General features: G+C 37.9%; 1 long non-coding RNA gene across 2 annotated transcripts in view; it reads right to left on the reverse strand.

Moving 5' to 3' along the window:
• The window catches only part of LOC144616682 (uncharacterized), a 77821-nt gene that overhangs the window by 31261 nt on the left and 31520 nt on the right, over positions 1-15040 (reverse strand). The window contains exon 3 of one of the 2 annotated variants that reach the window (XR_013556244.2): positions 14052-14547. The exons of the other annotated variant lie outside the window; for it this stretch is intronic. This is a non-coding gene — a long non-coding RNA (uncharacterized LOC144616682). Of the gene's footprint in view, positions 1-14051; positions 14548-15040 lie in introns of those variants that run through there. 2 annotated transcript variants of the gene reach the window in all.

A 15040-nucleotide genomic window follows, 5' to 3' on the forward strand; every position in this document is an offset into this window, starting at 1 on the left:
AAGGGAAGCTGGAGGGAGGATGGGAAAGTTTTGAGTGGAATGTGAGATTCAGTTGCAAAACACACACAGGACTGACTTTTTAAAAAAAACTAGAGAAGCACCTGTAACTCAGTTGGTAGAGTATGTGACTCTTGATCTCAGAATCATGAGTTCGAGCCCCACACTGGGCACAGAGATTACTCAAAATGAATGAATAAACAAATAAAATTTAAAAACTGGAGAGGGGTACCCAGGTGGCTCATTTGGTTAAGCATCTTACTTCGGCTCAGGTCATGATCTCGGAGCTCTTGAGTTCAAGCCCCCCGTCAGGCTCTGTGCTGACAGCTCAGGACCTGAAGCCTGCTTCGGATTCTGTGTCTCCTCTCTCTCTGCCCCTCCCCTGCTCATGCTCTGTCTCTCTGTCTCTCTCAAAAAAAAATTAAATTAAAAAAATTAAAGAAATTAAAATAAATAAATAGATAAATAAATAAAAATAATTTAAATCAAAGCAAAACTAGAGAGACTGTTCTGATAACTGAAAGACTGGAAAGTCATAGAATTGGAAGTAGTACCTCAGCAAAACCTGGAATGTTCAGCATAGTACAGAGTTATCAGAGAAAGAAATCTAATTCATGTTTATCCCTAACAAGTTGAGTCTCCTCAATAAACTCATCACAGGTTTTTAAAAATTTTTATCCTATTAAAATAAATTTTGGAATAAAAACCAATCCCTGAAAATCATACCATACTAACATATTGCTACTATTTCATAAATTCCTTTTTAGTGCTTACCCATATATGTATATATATATATATATACATATATGGGTATATATATATATATATATATATATATGTGTATATATAGTTACATATTTTACAGGGCTACATCTATAGTATAATTTAAATTTTGTATTTTTTGTTTCCTGTATTACATTCTAGCACATTTTAATCATCCATTATAAAAAAAAAATACATTCCATTTCATTGAATTGCTATTTTATAATGTGTAACTATTTGTGCTTTTTAGAATATTTGCTTCTGGGGCTCCTGTGTGGCTCAATCAGTTAAGTATCTTGGTTTTGGCAGGTCGTGATCTCATGGTTCCTGAATTCGAGCCCCTCATCGGGTTCCGTGCTGACAGAATCCCTGCTTGGGATTCTCTCTCTTTCCTGCCCCTCCCCCACTTGCTCTGTCTGTTTCTTTCTCACAAATACATAAAGTTTTAATAATAAAATAAAATATTTGCTTCTAATTTTTGCTATTATAGAAAATATAGCCATTACTTTAGTTCATGTACTTTTTATGATTTTATTGAATCATTTCTCAGCCTTACTGGTCACTTATTAAGGCTTTTGATATAATAAAATAATCAAATTTGTCCCCAGAAGTTTTACAATGCAGCCAACAATAAAGACATATACTGGCTTCCCCACAATCTCACCAGCATCATGTAATACTTTTAAAGTTTTACTTAGTTTAAAAGATACCAAATGGGCCTGTATTGTTGTTTTAATATTTAATATTTAAATATTTAATATTTAATATTTGTCTTGGATTCCTCATGAAGGTGTACAGTTTTCTTGTTTACTAGGTTCATTTTCTCCTGGATAAGCTGCCTCTTTATAAACTTAGTCCATTTACCTATCTGGGGTCTTGATGTCACTCTATGTATTTAAATGAACTCTTTATAGATTGAAAATATCAACTGTTCCATGTTAAACTAGTTAAACTACTCAAGCTCTAACTCTCCCTTACAATATATGTGCACAAACATGGGCACAAACATCCTCTAACTCTAAAGAAGGTTCTCTTTTATTGAATTGTTCTTGCCTTCTAAATTATTCAAGAACTCATGCCATTTGGGAGGAGAGGTTCATCATTAAGTATATGATTCCCACTCAAGTAATTACATTCTGCTAATTGGGGCTATTCTTGTGGCATTCCTGAGGGATAGGATTCTCTGACACTGAGAAGCTTATTTTTTTGAACAGCTAGCGACAATGCGCTCCATGTGTGGGCAAAAAAAAAAAAAAAAAAAAAAAAAAAAATCCTTTTCTAATATTCTTGTCCTTTGACAATTATTGAAAAAAGATCCATTCACATTTCTTCTCCACATCCTCATTCCCTTTTCCCGTCTGAGAACAGAAAGTTTGAAGCCGCTGTATAGTCCAGCAGAAAGAAAGGCCCCACGAGGCCTTAGAAGGAGGCCTGCATGGGAGATAATAGGATGGGGGTCAATGAGTGTCCTAGAGCAAATAATAGTCGAGATAAAGCCTGTTTAGATGTCTCTTGTACAGATATACCTAGAGCCTAGGTTCCGATTCTCCAAGGGCAAGATTTCCTAGCTATGAGTAAAGAGATGGCTGTGTCCATTTCTACGAAACCTTAGAATGAGAGTTTCTGCTCGTACAACTGAGGTGTAAGGGTCACTCAGAGTCCTTCTTGTAAAATTAAGGAAGTTCTTCTGGCATCAGTAGCTATATTCCCTGAGCCTGGCTCCCATGCAGAAACAACACTGCTTCAACAAGAAGTCAATGACTATTTCCCATAAGGCTTCTTCTCCAAGAATGATAAGGCTTCAAAGAAGGAAACTATAAGAGCAAGCAGGGTTGTGAGCAGTAAATACATGATAAGGCTGTGTGGTTTGTAGGTGAAAGACAAACTGTTTAAAGACTATAAAGACTTACTGGGTGCACATACAACACATATGAACACTTGTGACAATAGTTTCCATTGTTTTACTCATAAATGACATATTTCATCCTCTCTTTCTAGTTTTCTTAAATTTATAAAGGATCAGTTTACATTTATACCTTTCTACCAAATATCTCCCTATATCTTATTAATAAAAGGTTTGCCTTGTATTGAAAGAATGAAATGAAAAAATATTGAAATGAAAAAAATCATAAATCCAAGAAAGGGCTAAAACTTTATTAAAGATTTTCAAAAAATTTGTAATGTTTTATTATTTATTTTTGAAAGAGAGAGAGAGAGAGACAGCATGAGTGGGGAAGGGGCAGAGAGAGAGGGAGGCACAGAATCTAAAGCAGGGTCCAGGCCCTGAGCTGTCAGGACAGAGCCTGACACAGGGCTCAATCTCACAAACTGTGAGATCATGACCTGAGCGAAGTCAGATGCTTAACCGACTGAGACACCCAGAAGCCCCAAAAGATTTTAACATCTCTAATTCCTGACTACTACTAAACTGCTTGTATTTCTATGAACAAAGAACCATGGACTAACATGATTCATATAGGTCATTTGCTAAAGAAATCATTGTCCATTGACACACTGTCAAAGCATTAAAGAGAGGACAATTATTACCACTTTTTTTTTTACCACTCTTGGAAAATGAAAACAAGGTCCTATACTTAGATAAGTAAGACAACTGCCCACCTGGGTGACTACATAGCTAAAGGTAAGATTCCTCTGTTCAAAAATGTTTTTCTTGGCCACTCTTTCAGCCCTTTCTGAATAAGAGATGGACCTTTGGGCAAGTATCCCATTAAACTTCAAATAGCCTCCCATATAGAAAGACACTGTCAACCATTCACATTTTGGTATGAATTTCCTTACCATACTCTTCTCCTATTTAAGAAAAATGGTTTTGAAAGGAGAAATAAGGAAAACATTGATCCAGAGAACAGAAGATCCTAAGTTCAGGCAGTACAAAGGCAGTAAGTTTTTTATTCTAAGCCACAAATACAGGATGAAAATCCATCAAGAAATCTTCACCTATTAGTTCAATTATTTATGAATACAAGGTCCAAATTAACTCAATCATGAAAAAAAACAAAAACAAAAAACAAATTGTTCTCTCATAGAACTACTCTGGTCTGAACTTATTTTTTAGAAAACTGAGATCAGAGATGCCTTGCTCAGATTTTATGTTCTGACAAATTAATTTCCTAAATTCAGCCCCAGGGCAGACATGGCTAATTGCCACCCAATATCCTTTTTCACTTCTGCTTCTCAATAGGACCCTGACTTCTTGGAGATGTAGCAAACTGTCCAGTTAAAAACATTTGCTTTCCCAACTTCTGTGGCATGCTAATCACGTGGCACAGTCCTGCTCTATGAAACGTAAGCAGACATCTGCTGGGATTGATGAGAAAGCTACTGCTTTCCTGGTAGAATCTCCATCCATTCCTGACTCCCTCTTTACTCCTTTATCTTTCCTTCTTGTTTGGTGAAATATTAGCGTTAAGACATGGTAGCAAGCATCTTTCTTCTTTCTTTCCTTTTTTCTTTCTCTTTATCTTTCTTTTTTTTTTTTTTTTTTTTTTTTTTTTTTTTGAGAGAGAGGGTGCAAGTGAGCAAGGGGCAGAGAGAGAGAGAGAGAGAGAGAGGGAGAGAGAGAGAGAATGAAGACTCACCTGAATCGGGGGTCAAGCTCACCCAATGCAGGACTTGAACTCATGAACTGTGAGATCATGACCTGAGCCAAATCAGATGCCTAACCAACTGAGCCACCCCAGCGCCCAAAGCAAGCATCTTTCTTAGAATCATAAGATGCCAAGCTTGAGGGCAAATGCCTACAAACTACATCTGGCAGGACAGAAAAATGGAAAAATAGGTTCTTTGGTGGCATTATTGAGTTGCCACACCAATCCTGGATTGCTTACTCCCAAACTTCTTGTCCCAGAAGACAAAGCCCCTCCTGCCAGGGCCACTGTGGCAGTTTTCTATTATTTGAATGTAAATACATCCCTAACAGACCTCCTTTGACCATGCTCTGACCATACATGGATATCAGATCAGAATAGATAGCAGTATATCCTTTATTAGAACTTGCTTTAAGTAGAGTCCTCTGGATTTCTGAGCAAACACACATAGAGAAATAAACTCCACTGTGATAAAAATACCATCTTCCCAGAACTGTGTTCTGACACATCATATGCATTGATTTCTTTCCCCTTTCAATAAATATGTATTGAATGCTTACTACATACAGTCTAGTCACTAACAATACAAGAATGAAAAAATATATAAAATCCATCTGTTAATAGAGTTTATATCTAGTTTCCATAAGAAATATCTTGTTTTAGTTTTTAAGAAACATGCTCATTGACCAGAGTGGCACTAACTGAACATTTCATTTTTCAAATGGTTAGCTTGGTATACTGTAAAATTCAAAACTTCCCTTCCAAATAGTTTTAAGAATATAGTTTTCTAACATGGAAAATACCACTAAAGTCATACTGAAAATTAAAAGCAGAGGATTCATGAATGAGTGCTACAATATCCAAATTAAAATAAAAAAAAAATCTTGTCTGAACAAAGAACTTTTAGACCTCTAGGGTTTTACTTTTTTCCCTTTCATTTACCTTAATTCTTATATTTGTCTGAGTAATGTAATAGGGGTCAGTGGAAAACAACCTTCTCTGATGCTCAATAAACTGTGTTTTTTTGTGTTAGACACTGTAGGGAGTTTTTGGAGAAGCAACAAGCTCACAAAAGATTTAACAGGCCAGGCTGCCCAACTTCATGACAGCTTAAATTATCTATCCAAACTCAGCGACATAGTTCTTGAGATCAGCCATTAGATTTTTCATAGGTGGGGTTTCAGGAACATCTGATGTTTAGAGACCAACACTCTTTGTGCATTTAGGTAGGGAGTGATTTTTACTTTGTCTTTTCCCCCATGGACACAGCATTCTTGGACTGGTCCTGAGTGCTCCCCTGGCTCCATAATGCATGAGCCTCTTATGGAGATAGCTGATTTGGGAAGAGGCACAATGTATAATAACCTTGTGTAAATTATGTGAAACTAGAGTGGAACCCAGTTATACAGTAAGTAATTCATGAGTACAGCTCAGAATGCTCAAGGCTGGATGCACTATATTTTCTACCAGATCAGCTCCCTGCTATGATTTAGATCAAATAGGATACACATACTGTTTGTTTGTCTTTGTATTGGCAATGTGCTCATAATGAATTGTATGGCTTCCGTGAGCATACTAAGGATTGAGTGAATTAATTTTCCTGTTTGGTGACACCAGCTTGTCCTATTCCAATGCAAAGTGTCAATAATGTCAGAATTGTGCTTGAGCATAAAATATGAATATGTGCACTTGTGCTTGAATACAGGTCTATGGATTCTTTTTTATTAGACTATTAAACATGTGTGTGTATACACACACACATTCTTACATATAAACATAAAGCTTGTTCTCAGAGTGGTCCATTCAAATCCTGCATGCTAACGTAGTGTATACCTGCCTCCACATTCCCAGAAGAACACATATTGATTCCAAAGGAAATTGATTTAGAGGCAGACTATGTATTCATTCTCTAGAACTTCTTGTCTGAAAGTCTCTAAGTGAAAATCCTACCTTGTATGACTTTGTCAGGGAACCACACATGAATTACCATACCTCACCCATGTTCTTGAGGTAGCATGAGTTCATAAACATTCTTTAGACCACAATGTTCTAGTGTTGAAACAATTATGAAAATGTTTCCATTTTTAAAAAAATTTTTTAAAGATTTTTATTTATTTTTGGGAGACAGAGAGAGCATGAGTGGGGGAGAAGCAGAGAGAGAAGGAGACACAGAATCCGAAGCAGGCTCCAGGCTCTGAGCTACCAGCCCAGAGCCCTGACGTGGGGCTCGAAACAACCAACTATGAGATCATGACTTGAGCCAAAGTCAGTCACTTAATCAACTGAGCCACCCAGGCACCCCAAAATTTTTCATTTTTGAATTTTGTTGATCATGTGATTGAAACCTAATATGATGCCTTTTAAGGGATTTTTCAGTAAATCTAAAGGTAGAGAGATGATAAGATCACATGCCACCTTTTCCCACCCTTTCTTTACAAACACATACCTGGAGATCCACTCTTACTGATGAGTAAGTATCTTTAAAAATTACAGGCATATGAGGATAGGAAAAGAATTTAAGAATAATTTTAAAAGTCAAAAGTAAAACATTTCTGAAGTCAATTCACCTTGTAATAGATGAATTACATGTGTGGTCTTTTATTGGTTTAAAAGAGAAAAACACTAAATTTTTCTTTATGACATTCAAGTGTTTTGTCAAACTATACCTGGCTATACTTATTACCTTCCCTTCCAACACTCCCAAACACACACACACAGAGTCAGAATAAACCTGAAGAAGACAGGTACATGCATTCATAGCATTCTGATGCAAGTTTTATATGCTTTAACACTGGCTACCCAGTCACAAGTGATGTATAAAAATGGGACAGAGCTAAAACTCCTTTGTGTACTTTGAACAGATAAATAGAATCACAATAATTCTCAACTCAGAAGAGGTCAAAGGGTGGGATGCTTCCCTGACCAATAAGCTATCAAACCTTAACTGAGGACCAGATAATGCCACCATGTTGGATAGCATGTTCTTTCTCTAGGGAATATACATTTCTACGATATTATCATGCTGTTGTTGAATCTACTTGTATTATTGCAACCATTCCTGTCATCGATTGACACGAAGTTGTTTGGCATGCTACCTCACATATGAATCTATGTTCAGACTAAATAATTATCTAGTGCTGTCAGTGGGGCCTGATATAGTATAAGCAAACTGAATTTCTAAATACGCGCTCTTGGTTCTGATAACAAATTAATATGGTGAGCTCTTAAAGTCAGGTCTGGATTCCCTTTGTTTCTCTTAATGTCAATATGTCTGAACAACAGGTCTGATATAACTCAAGTCACATTCAAGGCTACTGTATACAAATAAACATTATTTTTCAAGTCAAATTCCAGAGAGAGACAATAAGAAGACAAAAAATTGCTGATCAGTAAGAAAAATAGTAGCAACAATAGCAGTTTTTTACATTTGATAAATCATTTATAGATTAACAATTTCATGACTGAGTTCTTTAGTTAGAAAATATCTCTAGTCATTATACAAGTTGATTAATTTACATGGAAATGTTTTCAAAAGTCAGTCAGAAGGTGGTCAAAACCAAGCCTTTACTATGGTCTTAAAATCTATCATTTATGCATGACCTTTAAACTTCTATAGAATTACTTCCTTCAGTTTTTCTAATATACCTGTTAAAATATCCTCAAAAACATGACTGTATTATTCTGCTGGGAAAGTGGCAACTCAGGCAGCAGCTCTGACATTAAAGCTGTTGTTGGTGTTTTATCTTCTTTGTATCACTTACCCCAAACAGGCCTGATAGCTACTTGCCTGGAGCGAGGTCAGGGCAGAGGAGCCCCCTGAGCTGGCTCGCGGAGGAGGCCGCATGCCTGATTCGACCTTCCTCTCCAGCAGTAAGTGGGTTTCCTCTGTGCCATTTCCACACTTGTAAATATTTCAGTCAGTAGGCTCCCACTGGAGTAGAAAAAAATCTGACTCTTGCCCCTTCTTTCTTATATCTTTTTCTCCTCAGAGTTGGGGGGGGGGGTGGAGGAGGGGGTGGGGAGGATGTGTTTTTAAGCTTTGATGCTGAGAAAGGCTAGTGAGGCTTTAAAAAACTTGGTACTCTTCAATGAACATTCCTTTCAGAAAGTTTATTCTCAACATTGTTAGTGATAATGTCAATGCTAATGATAAAAATAAAAACTATTTATTGGTGGGTGCTCTAGGTCAGTGATTTCTAGACTTTCAAATTTTATGAACCTGAAAATTAATCAACAATAAAAAACAATTGGGAAACTGACATAGAGTTGCCAACTTTTCATTTTCCCAGGAAAGGTAATCTGAATAAACAATTACTATCCTTTATTGCCACCCTATCATGAAAAGGCAATTTGATACCAAAGCAGTAGGAAGAATCCCTGAATAAGATGTAGTTTCTTACCAAACAGAATAATTTGGCTTAATAAAATGTTCACTACTTTTTGTTTTTGCCATCCAATATGTCATTACCGACTGGCACCAACTGATATATATCCAAGCCATAAGCAGCAAAAGCCCAATGAGGCAGACAAATGTCTTTTTAGTTAGTAATGAGTTTTCCATTATTTCTTCTTCTTTTTTTTTAATTTTTAAAACTTTATTTATATTGAGAGAGAGAGAGAGAGAGAGAGAGAGAGAGAAAACATACTCTATTGTGTTTATTTATTTATTTTGAGAGAGAGCATGAGTGGGGGAGGGACAGAGAGCATCCCAAGCAGGCTCCATGCTGACAGCTGAAATCAAGAGTGGGACACTTCACCAACTGAGCCACCCAGGCACCTGACCTATTACTGGCATTGTTAACCCAACAAGAGCAATTAATAAGTAATTTCTGAGCCTCTACTTTAAATATCTGTGCAGATCTTTAAAGGGGCAGAGAGAAAGAGGAGGAAAGAGAGAGAATCCCAAGCAGGCTCTGTATTGTCAGCACGGAGCCTGATGAGGGGCTCGAACTAAACAACTGTGAGATCATGATGACCTGAGCTGAGATCAAGAATCTGACACTTAACTGACTGAGCTACCCAGGTGCTCCAAGCTTTTCATTGTTTCTGTATTCAATATTATATCAGTGCTTTGGGGCCTAGAAAGAATTCATTAATATCTTGCTTCTGAGAAATAAAGACCATTATAATTTCCATGACCTTCCAAATCCACTTGCTCAATGCTTTCATAAGAAAATTGAAGACCAGCAGAATCCAATTTCTAAATACCACACAACTCCCCACTCAGAGTTCAGATATCAGCTTCCAACTGTCTATACCCATATGGACACTTTTCAATTTATCGTCAATATTTGAGTGTCTAACAGGTATCAGATATGTTTACATGTTATTTCAGTTATGCTTGTGGTTTTCTTAACCTTTTGCTGTGGAAGTTAGCTGTCCTATTATACAGATAAGGAAAATAAAAATCAATTTATAGCTAACCCAAGCTCATACTGCTAGGCAGTGGTAAAGTGGACATTTAGTGAGATCTTCTCCAAGTTAAATGTTTTTTATGCTTTACCATGCAATTAGCAGGTATTTATCAAGTGGATCCATGGGTCCAGCACTCTGATTAGTGCTAAACCATTTACCACCCAGGTTGGGGATACTAGGGTTGTCATGAAAAGGAAAAAGAGGTCCCTTGAGCTTCACCTGCTGTCTTCTATTAAGAGGAGAGTGAAAGAAATCTTTTTTAGTAAGAGTAACCTAGGGGCACCTGGGTGGCTCTGTCAGTTAGGCATCCGACTTCGATTCAGGTCATGATCTCACAGCTCATGAGTTTGAGCCCCGAGTTGGGCTCTGTACTGACAGCTCAGAGCCTGGAGCCTGCTTCTGATTCTGTGTCTCCCTCTCTCTCTGCTCTTCCCCACCTTGTGCTCTGTCTCTCTCTGTCTCTCAAAAATGAATAAATGTGGGGGAAAAAAAAAGAGTAATCCAGTGTGGTCCAGGTCAAGGAACACTGGGCAAATCAGATGGATTCCCCCTCCATATCTCAGTATATTGGCTCTGAACCTCCTGATTCCAGAGGCAATAATGATGGCTCCCTCCCCTAATTTTTGCATCCTTTCCTGTCCCTGGTTAATTTTTTTGGTACTACCTCATGGTATCTACTGTACTGTTAGATAAAATTATGCTTTATTTTATGTTACTACTTATGTTTTCACAGGCTTAGATGAAGTGCCTCCCTCTCTCTCCTCACCAGCTCTGTATGTATGTCTCATGTCCCCTTGAGGACAAAGAACCATATTTTGTATAGCACATATCTTTACAATAGAGGTTCAGAAATTATTTATTAATTGCTCTTGTTGGGTTAACAGTGCCAGGAATAGGTGAGGTGCCTGGGTGGCTCAGTTGGTGAAGTGTACCACTCTTGATTTCAGCTGTCAGCATGGAGCCTGCCTGGGATTCTCTCTCTCCCTCTCTTCTCTGTCCCTCCCCCACTCACGCTGTCTCTCAAAATAAACAAATAGAAAAGCACCATAGTTTCAAAAAAAGTGCCAGGAATAGGCAAATTATACAGTAGACAATGTCTCTAGCTCTATGTCTCATCTCCTTTCAATACTTTTCTCCTCTTTATATTACTCTCTTCCATGCCTACCCACCCAATCCAAAAGGTACTGGTCCCTTAATACTTCCTAGTAGATAAACTTTTGTTGCTCTTCCTAGAAAATTACTTTCCCTGTAATTAAAACTTGTAGTCCTTCTGTGTGGCCCGAGCTCAGCTACATATCACTGGTCACAGAAGTTGAGCTGATCAGCTAATTAGCACTAAAGTATGATAACTAGAAGTAATTCATTAAGAGAAGCATCAGGTATGATGCGGATATTTGGAAACATAGGACTTGAACCCATTCACTCTTTCGTAATTAACACTAGTATTTGTGGTTCTCGATGTTTCCACTAAGGTAGTTTCAGAAAGTGAAGGGACTCCGTTTTAGAAAGCTTCCATCTCTGCTGTTTTTCTGCCAGGCTCCATTTATTCATGATCCATATTTTGCCTCTGAGTAAGTCATAGAAGCTATGTTCCCATTTCAAAGGGGAAGCAAGAAAGTTAATCAATCTCTGACCTTTGTCCTAGGCCCCAAACACCTAATAACATCCAAGAAGAGCCAGATCCCAAACAGGTTGCAGGACATTAGTTCAAACAAACCTCCATCATACACGGGCATCAATACCCGCTACCTCTGGTAATTTACGGAATAACACCTATTGTTCACCTGACACTCACCTTTGATCAGACCCTGCCCTGGATTCCCAAAGGAACAGTACCCTAGACCCCTTTCTAATATACATCTGTAATCCAAGCAGCAAGACTCATTCTCCTTTCCTTTCTGAGTCTCCAAGACACTCCATCTGCTGTTCTTTACCTGTCACTTATACTATTCAGGAAACTCTGTTTTCATGTTTTCTGACTTGTGTTTGATTTCCATCCCACATGAAGCCAAGGACCCTCTTGGTTGGTCCTATAGGATCCTCCCCTGGCTTCTCGGGATCAGCCTGTCTGCATCATCAGCATTAAGTAAAGCTTTCACAATTCATTACACTCCATGAACCGTGTGTTTTGAAACATTTTGTTTATCAAACGAAATTCATTTTTAGCCATATTTGGTTTCCCATTTTATTATACGTATACCTCTGTTAATCAAAGCTTCTGGTCATCATGAAGAAACCAATATATAATCTTACTAAACTGGTAGAAGCCAACAAACAAGAAATTCATCTTTGTCGATGGATTTATCTATCTACATTGCAGCCTTATCATTGTAGATGGATAATTTCCCTTGACAGTTGAGACTAGTGACTGTAAAACACGTGGATTCTCCAATACTATCAACACTTTCCCGGTAGTCCAGAAACTGATTTAGAATTCCTGGTGAAACACTATACACTGAACATGATGCTCAATGCTCAAAATATGAAATTAAATAAGTCAAGGGCCCTTCCTTGATATGCTCAGGGTCTACTTTCTGATATGGATAACCAGCATTTCTACCTCCTCCATGTTTATTTGGTTTATTTCTTGACCACCCAGGGCTATCCTCAGGACTGAGCACTTAAGTGCTGTTATCTTTTGTTATCTTAAGCACTGTGAATAATTCAAGTACTTCTAGCCTAGCTCGGGACCAGCAGCTGCTACCAGGGTGACAGCAAACAAGGCAGCAGAGTGTAAGGTGAAGATGTCACCTGAAGGTGGGCCATCCTCTGGATTTGAATCTCAGCTCTTCCACTTTTGAGTTCAGGGACTAGGGCAAATTTCTAAACCCTTCTATGCCTCACTTTTCTTATCTGAAAAACAGAAATAATAAAAGTGTTTACCTCTTAGAGTTTTATGAGGATTAAACAACCTATGTAAAGCATTTATCAAAATAATGGCACAAAGAACGTGCTTAATATTATTAAATGATATTAATATCATCTATTATTATTATTATTATTATTATGACTATTATTAAAGGGGAAAATAAGACTAAAAAAACACTAGGATTCTGAGACTTAACAAGTGAAAAAGGATGCATTCTTTGGATCTTTAGCCAGAGATTTATCAGGTTTGAGAGGATCATTGTTTTGAGATTTAACAGAGGACAGGTGGAAGTAGATGAAAAAGAAGAACAAAGACAAAGAGAGCAAGGAAGGTGAAGCAACAAGACAGAAAATTTCCATTAAGGTCCATAGAAATTCGTGTCTCTCTTTCCTGGGTAATTTTGGATGACCAGGTTTCTAATTTTAAATATCATAATATGATTAAAATGTTGTTTTAGAGAAGAAAAATGGTAAAGAATTATAGAATGTTAAGTGGAAAGATCTGCTTTGTACATAGTTCAAATGAAAATAAACCTAAGGTTTCTTTTGAGTTTATTTATTTATTTTGAGAGAGAGAGTGCGAGCAGGGAGGTCAGGAGAGAGAGGGAGACAGAATCCAAGCAGGCCTGCTGCTGTCAGTGCAGAGCCTGACATGGGGCTCAAACCCACCAACCATGAGATCATGACCTGAGCCAAAACCAAGAATCCGATGCTTAACTGACAGAGCCACCCAGGTGCCCCTGAAAATGAGTTTAATAATGAAGCTAAGTGAGGCCAAGACTTCCAACTTTTTTTAAAAATTTTTTTAATGTTTGTTTTTGAGAGAGAGAGACAGAGACAGAGAGCGAGCAGGGGAGGGGCAGAAAGAGGGAGACAGAATCTGAAGCCAGTCTCCAGGCCCCACACTGTCAGCACAGAGGCCGACGTGGGGCTCCAACCAACGAAACTTGAGATCATGCCCTGAGTGAAGTTGGACACTCAACCAACTGAGCTACCCAGGCACCCCCCCTAACTTAAAAAAATTTGTTTTAAATATTTATTTATTTTTGAGAGAGAGAGAGAGAGAGACAGAATGCGAGTGGGGGAGGGACAGAGAAAGAGGGAGACACAGGAATCGGAAGCAGGCTCCAGGCTCCCAGCCTGATGGCAGGGTGCTCCTTGAACTCCCGAACCTCGAGATCTTGACCTGAGCCAAAGTCAGATGCTTAATCACTGAGACACTCAGGCGCCCCCGCTTCCAGCTTTGAACTCTTCCCACTTTTAATCCTTCCAACTTTTAACTCTTGGAAGTTATGTCACTAACCTTCAGTGATGAATTAGTAAGGAATCAAAATTCATTCTGTAACCTTAAAAATTTGAAAACCTTATGTTTCCCATTTCTGCTGTAACAATGACCACAGACTTAGTGACTTCATACAACACTAATTTATTATTCTACAGTTTTGAAGGTCAGAAGTCCAAAATGGGTCTCACAGGGTTAAAAGCGAGGCATTGGTAGGGCTCAGGGGAAAGTCCATTTTCTTGCCTTTTCCAGCATCTAGAGACAGTGCACATTCCTTGGTTCGTGGTCCACTTCCATCTTCAAAGCCAGTAACAGCCAGGCAGTGTTTCTCACATTATATCTCTAACAGTGACTCCTGTGCCTCCCTCTTCCATTTGAGCATCCATGTGATTATACTGGGCCCACCTGGATAATGCAGGCTAACCTTCTCCCAGATCAACATCAGTTGATGAGCAACCATAATTCCATCTGCAACCTTAATCCTCCTTTGCCATGTAACCTAGCATATTCAGGGGCTCCAGGGATTAGGATGTAGTCATTTTTGAAGGGCCACTCTTCTGTCTACCGCAATAGTGCACCGACTTCATTATGCTTTAGCTCTTCATGCTGACAGAACTCAAACAGAATAGATCCCAATTTTACATTTTCATGTATAGGCAATTAATGCTATTAATGGAGATTACTTCTAAAGTCCGGTTAGAAAGCAGTTCTCCTCATTTACAATTGGGAAAATTGATTAACATTCCTGAGCAACAATCCCCTCACTTTAAATCATAATATCTACCTGATATTGTTGTGAGAACTAAATGAATTAATTTATGCAAAAAATTTAGGATGTCACAAAATGAGCAGTCCATACAGTTATTATTACTGTATTATAATATTATTATTGTTATTATTGTTTAGCTTTATAATCTATATTATCTTCTAAATTCATGTATAGTTTTATATATTCATCAGTCATTATCAAACCATTCATTTATCCAGTCCATCCATTGATCCACCATTATTTATTGAACATCTATTGCAAAATGGACAGCATACTATACACAATAGGAATAACAAAAACACCTTAAAATTTGGATAGCACTTTGCAATTTCACCATTT

This window comes from Panthera onca, chromosome B3, assembly GCF_046562875.1.
Source record: "Panthera onca isolate mPanOnc1 chromosome B3, mPanOnc1 haplotype 2, whole genome shotgun sequence".
Taxonomy (NCBI): Eukaryota; Metazoa; Chordata; class Mammalia; order Carnivora; family Felidae; genus Panthera; species Panthera onca.